General features: G+C 31.0%; 1 long non-coding RNA gene across 1 annotated transcript; it reads right to left on the bottom strand.

Moving 5' to 3' along the window:
- Nucleotides 1–4,171: 4,171 nt before the first annotated feature.
- LOC125604468 lies at nt 4,172–6,129 on the bottom strand. Its single transcript, XR_007336229.1, has 2 exons — nt 4,460–6,129; nt 4,172–4,369 (listed from the first exon to the last, which is right to left on the bottom strand). It is a non-coding gene; the product is annotated as an uncharacterized LOC125604468 (long non-coding RNA).
- Between the last annotated feature and the right edge of the window lie 1,083 nt (nt 6,130–7,212).

The raw sequence follows: 7,212 nt of genomic DNA, 5'->3' as shown, positions 1-7,212 counted from the left end.
ATATGGAATATTTTTAAAAAATAATCGATTTCATAAATTAAATTGAAATATACAAATAAAATATTTAACTCTCTTTTCAATAAAAAAAAATATCAAAATAACATATAACATTTTCTCTTTTAACAAGAGTACTTAAGTTAAGATTGAGAAAAAGAGGAAAAAAAAATGGAATAGTTTTTTATGTGTGTGGTAATCTGGTGTGTTCACTGGATCAAACAGAAAATGGTGGGATTCAGTGAGTTTGGACTTCTTGAAGTATGTGAAACATTGTCTTTTTCTTAAAGCTGACAGTCTCCCTGAACATTGGAATCTCCGTCACCGTCCGATTAAGATCTATCGTGATCTTCTGTGGTCCGATTTAGTTTTCAAATTTCTGAAACATTTTTTTTCAAGGGTTTTAGTAATTAAACCATTCAACTAAAAATGAATCGCAAAAAAATCTGCAACTAAAAATCATGTGAAATAAATTCTCAACTTTAATTCTGTTAATATATATTATCTTCCATCTAAAAAACCGTGACAAATGGTGACATACGTTAATAGTTTATAAGTTGATGGTTTATAATATTGAAAACTTAGTTGACGAATTTTTTACGATTCAAAAATAGTTGAGAAGTTTTATCATTAAAAATCATTAAATGGTTTAAATTTTTTTTATCATTTATACATTTTTTTATATTGATATAAGTCCTTAAAACTAATTTATAAATTTTAATACATTACATTAGAACCGATTTATAAAGCTTCATAAATATTTTAATACTTTTACATATGATTAATCCGGTAATTTCACAATAATTTTATAAGTTCGTACAATTTCTGCTATTTGTTAGGATAAAATAATCTAACATTCTTCGTGATATTAGTGAAACATAAAGTAATACAATAAATCAAAAATAATATATCAAATATATTATTTTATTGAACAAGAAAACAAAAATATAATGTATTTGTTTAAAAATCAATGAGAATAAAAATAATCATGCATTATTTGGGGGGGGGGGGGGGGGGGGGAATAGCGGGAAAATATGAGCCTGAAGGCAAAAATCATGAAAATAGAAAAAATGTGTCATACTCTAAATAAAAAGATTGACTTCATGGATAAATTATCTTCAACACTACTTAAAATTTAATATAACTTAGAAATTTTAAATTATTTGATATTTGACAATGACGATATAAACTAGGGGTGGGCGTTCGGGTATCCGTTCGGGTTCGGGTCGGGTATTTCGGATTTTCGGGTATTTCGGTATAGAGGTGCAGAACCCGTTCGGGTATTTCTGTACTTCGGGTCGGGTTCGGATAATTTTAGTTCGGGTTCGGTTATTTCGGATCGGGTTCGGATATTTAGATTTTGAAAAAAACAAAATTAAATTTTCATTTTTCAAATTTCTTGTATTTAAAAATATAACTTTCACTTCACTAATCTTTTATTTTTAATAGATTGAATGGTTAATAGATTTGGACATAACATTTTGAAACTAAAAAACATTAATTTGATTATTGTTTTTAAATTTTGGATGTAACTTTTGTTAATTCTTAAAATAAAAAATTTGACATGTATTTTAAGTGAGTAGCAAATCATTTTCTCCGTAATTGTATGTATATCTTATGAACTTAAAATATGTGTAGTATCAATATAAATACTTTATATAAAATGAGAGATGTAAACTAGAAATATAAGGTTAATTATACATATGTTCGGTTATTTTCGGATATCCATTCGGGTTCGGGTATTACCCGTTCGGGTTCGGATATCCAATCTCTCTTAATTCAATACCCGTTCGGATATTTTGCTACTTCGGTTCGGATTTCGGTTCGGGTTATTCGGATCGGGTTCGGGTGCCACTTCGGATATCGGGTAAAGTGTCCACCCCTAATATAAACACACAAATTTTCTTATATCACTATTGCCAAATATTAAATAATTTAATATTTTGAAAGTATATTTAGTTGTAAGTATAGTTGAGAGTTCTTTACGAGTAGGAGTAATTTTTAGTCGAGGAGTTTAATTAGGAAGAACTCTTTTTTCAGTGCTGAAACATGATTAAAGTGTGTACTACCTATCAACTACAGATCGTTAGATGAGTCGGATTCTGACGCCGTCACGATTTTGTGGGACCAAACTTAAATAAACACGATCGATGGTACAACACAAGACTTGTGGTACACGTGAGGTTGTTGGTAGGTTTCGATATTTTACATCACTATGACACTATCTACAGTTATTGTATAAGTGACACTTGATATTTATAGACAGGGATTATAAAACTGTAACGACCCGGTTATCCTAAACCAAATTTTAATTTGGATAAATGATTTTGTTGCTAGTAACCGCTTTGGTTTGCTCCGATAAATTATTTTTATTACTAATCCAAAGCCTTATCGTTCTTATAGTGTACATGTGTGCAATTATACCTAATTACTAGGATTTGGTCCGCCCTACGGGCTGGTTTGTAATAACAAAATAATACCTAAATATAACTTACTTAAACATAAGGTGATATTAATTTTTATTGTGTACAAGATATGAGCCGTTGCGTTGCAACGGGTTTTGTTTGATATTTTAATTTAATAAAAATTACAAAATAATAAATCATTTTATTACAATTTTATGATTATATTTTTTTGCATATGTTGTTTGAGATTTATTTTATAATTAAAACCTGTTTTCGCACATAAGTTCAAGCTAAAATTTGTATTTTATAATCATGGTGCATAGATGAATTGTTATAAATTTTGTACTTTAGACTAGAGAAAATACTATACCTAAACATTTAAATTGAACACAACCCGAAATTGAATGAAAATTAAAAAAGAAATGAAAGTCAAATACACCAATCGAGTTAATGACAACATTATACATGTTTTTATGTACTAATTTGATGTTATATTAAGTAAGTCTTTAAATTTTTATTTTGCTAGGGTTTAAAAAAAAAAGAAAACATTATATTTTATAACTCTCCTTTTATTTATAATAAAAATATATAGAAATAATAAATACTCTATTACAATTTTGTTTAAGATTTTAGAAAAGGAAAATTATTTTCATATAACCTATTATAATCATATTCTATTTAAAATTTCAGAAAAAATAAAATTGTTATCAAATAATTATTTTTAGTTATTAATAAATAACTTTAAAATTACTATTTTGACAATTCATATCTATACTAATTTTACACTTCTTTTGTTAATTAAATACTTTTTAGTATCATGTTCATCACTAAATACTCTCTTAAAAATATTATCAAATAAATTTGTACAATTCTCTTTTGGTTAGAACTTAAAAATATGATACAAATTTATTTTTGTTTAGGATTTAAAAAAAAAATAAAAACAACTATCAAATATTCTTTTATAGTTTTTTTAGGATTTTAGAAAAGGAAATTAATATTACCTAATCTCTTACAATTGTATTTTTTTCTAGGATTTAGAAAAATAAAATTTCTATCAAATAATTATTTCCAGTTAATATTAACTATATTTAAACACATGTTACAATATTAGAAAGAAAATTCGTATCAAATAATCTTTTGCAATAATATTTTGATTATAATTTTGAAAAATAAAAAATACTATTAAATAATATTTATAATTCTTTTTAATAAAATTTGTTTTTGTTAATATCTTAGTATATATATTTTAATTATGAGATAGATTAATACATGTCAAAATCTTAAATATATAATTGCCATGTGTCGTGATCATGTTAATTAGCAACTTTGAAGAACCAAGTTTTATGTAATAAGATGTTTTGTTATTCTTATCATATATTATGTTTATCTTAATATTAACATGTTCATGAATACATAATAATTTTACATTATGCTTCAAGTTCAAAAAAAAAAATTACATTATGCTTCGCGCGGGAATATTATATTTGTTGTGTAACATTTTATATTTTTAAAAAATTTAAAATTTTATTATCTATCTCAGCTGTATTTTCTATTGAAATACATTATTTGCGTGAGATTATTTGTGTATTATTATATGTTTTACTTAATTGTATATAAAAGGTTCAAGTTTGATGGTGTTAAGTCTAGAACAATTATATTTGTTTTTTTTAAGGCTTATATTGTTTCATATCGCCTGAGCTATATTGGCAGTACGTATCATTGGGTTTTAGTGTGTTTGTTTGAATTGTCAACGGACCATGAGGGATTTTGTGTAAGAAATATAGTAGCAGATGCGTAAACATATATGAGAGTATTGTGATGCAGTCGTAAAGAAAAGAAAAAAAATACAGTCATAGCGATGCTGCGTGACATTATGTTACCAACAGAGGTTGTGAATATTCTTATATTACTTTGAATGCAATTTTGAGTAATGACTTGTTCTTGTTGGTTAGGTGGGTCAACTCCCACCGCTGAAAAAGAAAAGAAGTTAACCATAATGGGAAGTTTTGAGTGGTTTCTCAGGAGATAGGTGTAAGGATTATTTAGAAAAGACTACGTACGTTGGTTTATTCGGTGATGCTGTCTTTTACGCCGATGTTCTTTCCTAATTGAGGCATACACAGAGAAAAAAGTTCACTGTTGTGTGGATGCCAATCTATATCTTTTCCCCGTCTCTTCTAATCTAATCCTACCAGATTAGCCATCTTAAACATGGTAGCTGAAGACCTGCTTATAATCGTGGTAATTGCATTGAAATTTAGATACTCAAAATTTCATCAAAGTAAAAGTCAAAAAAATATAACGGTTCATGAGATTCATAATTTGTCCATCGTGAACCTTGTACAAACATACATTTTACAAACACTATCTCAGCCAAATATTCTATAGAAATTTGATGGTACATATAAGCAATTTTAGATTTCATGGACTAATTGGGATAAATGAAGATGGTGCCAAATAAAATTCCATATTAACTTGCTACAGATTTTAAATCAAGGAGCTCTATAAGCCAATAACTATCATACGTAATCTAAGGCAGACATACCTTCAGACTGAAGCTTCAAATAAATGAGCCACTCCATCCAATGCACGGAAGAATAACCAAAAACCAAGACAAAGAAAAGAAGAAGATTAAAGTGAGTAAAAGGTACTATATTAGATGAGCTAACTTTGTCCACTGTGCTTATGCATATAATTAATTTTTTTAAGTAATTCAGACCAACACTTGGTAGAACACGATACGACATCAACTCATCATCTCCATTGAGCTTTGAAAAAAAAAAGCAATAGGTTCAGACGCAGTGAAATGCTGATATGTGGAAGATCGACCAAAAGAGCCAGATTTTATATTGGGCTTTACCTGTTGCGGTTGTCCAGAATCGGTCAATCACCATACCTTGTGAAAACAAAAAACACAAACCAAGACTAAAGCTTGTTAAACATATGATCCCAATTATAAGAAAGAACATGCGTTGAGATTAGTCGAAATCAATCTATCACTAGATTGTGAAGCAGAGCGTCTTTCTCCGGGTTTGTTGTCTCCTATTTCCGATTTTAAATCATATTCACATCTCTAAAACATATGAAATTGAGGTTACGATGTTTCTGAGCGATTTGTTCATCTGTGATCATGAGTCTCCGTGGTCGCCGACTAAGAGGAGCTCGACGGACTTTCGAGTGATGCTGGAGAAACACCGAACCGTTTCGATGAAAGTGTGACCAGATGGAATCAGCATAATTGTCTTCCCGGGGAGCTTGACGGAAATATATGTGGAGGAAACTCACTGTGGGTCTATATATATAGAATGATAGTGGTGTAGAATCAGTATAACCAACACATAGATTCAGGGGGTTACAGTAGAAACGAAGAGATAGATCGAAATTTTAATGTGGGAGTTGTGGACTAATGAAGGGATAACCCAAATTAAATGACGGATTAAAGAATTTGCGAAACGTTACGGACTCAAAGGGCGTCGTCTTTAGTTGGGGCTTGGTTTCGTCGGCAAAGAATCAGCTACAAGAAAAAGAAGGAAGAATAACCTAATACATATGGGCTTCAAATAAGAAGCGGACTCAATTTTTAAAAAAGATAAGCGAAGCCCAATTAGAGAAAACAGAACTTCACCGTAACAAACGTCATGCGCGTGAGCGTAAGAATTTTTTAAAAGAAATAAATGCGTGAGAAACACCGATACACTACCGAGCCACCACGTGTCCAAAAACGCCCCATCCTCTTTAGTGACGTGGACGCCTGAGAATAGAGCGCAAGGCAACTTTATATATATAAAAGTGCGACCAGATGGAATCAGCATCATTGTCTTCCCGGGGAGCTTGACGGAAATATATGTGGAGGAGACTCACTGTGGGTCTATATATATATAGTGGTGTAGAATCGGTATAACCATCACATAGATTCAGGGGGTTACAATAGAAACGAAGAGGTAGATCGAAATTTTAATGTGGGAGTTATGGACTAATGAAGGAATAACCCAAATTAAATGACGGATTAAAGAATTTGCGAAACGTTACGGTTATCAAAGGGCGTCGTCTTTAGTCGGGATTTGGTTTCGTCGGCAAAGAATCAGCCACAAGAAAAAGAAGGAAGAAGAACGTAATACATATGGGTTTCAAATAAGAAGCGGACTCAATTTTTAAAAAGATAAACGAAGCCTAATTAGAGAAAACAACACTTCACCGTAACAAACGTCATGCGCGTGAGCGTAAGAATTTTTTAAAAGAAATAAACGAGTGAGAAACACCGATACACTACCGAGCCACCACGTGTCTAAAAACGCCCCATCCTCTTTGGTGACATGGACGCCTGAGAATAAAGCACAAAGCAACTTTATATATATATAATGATCTTTTTCTCTCGATGGCAAGCCGCCATGGTCGTTGCTTGCACCACCCATGTCTTTCTCTTCTTCTCTTCCCTCACGTTCTCTTTGTTTCTTCTTCATTCCCACCTTTCTTCTTCTTCTATGATTGTTGATACATTTGTATATGGAAGAAGGAGCGACCAAGCAGGAGCGTTGCCGAGTTCGTTTCCGTTCACCACCACCGGTTGTGGATCTATACCGCAGTGAGCTGTGCGTCAGCGGTTGGTGTAGCCATGTCGTCGGAGTTGTGGTTCCGTCAAGACCAAGTGGTCTCAAGGTTTTAAGCGATGTCTTGCTCTTAAGCTATCATTGAACCTTAGGTTTGATCACCTTCCTCACGTTCTTTTAAATGTCACGTGACATCCCAACTTATGTGCTAATTTTAAATGAATTTTAAAAATTTATGAATAACAATTAATTGTAATTTTGATACA

This window comes from Brassica napus, unplaced genomic scaffold (genome assembly GCF_020379485.1).
Source record: "Brassica napus cultivar Da-Ae unplaced genomic scaffold, Da-Ae ScsIHWf_55;HRSCAF=95, whole genome shotgun sequence".
NCBI classification, from domain to species: domain Eukaryota; kingdom Viridiplantae; phylum Streptophyta; class Magnoliopsida; order Brassicales; family Brassicaceae; genus Brassica; species Brassica napus.
This window is presented reverse-complemented; position numbering and strand designations above follow the sequence as displayed.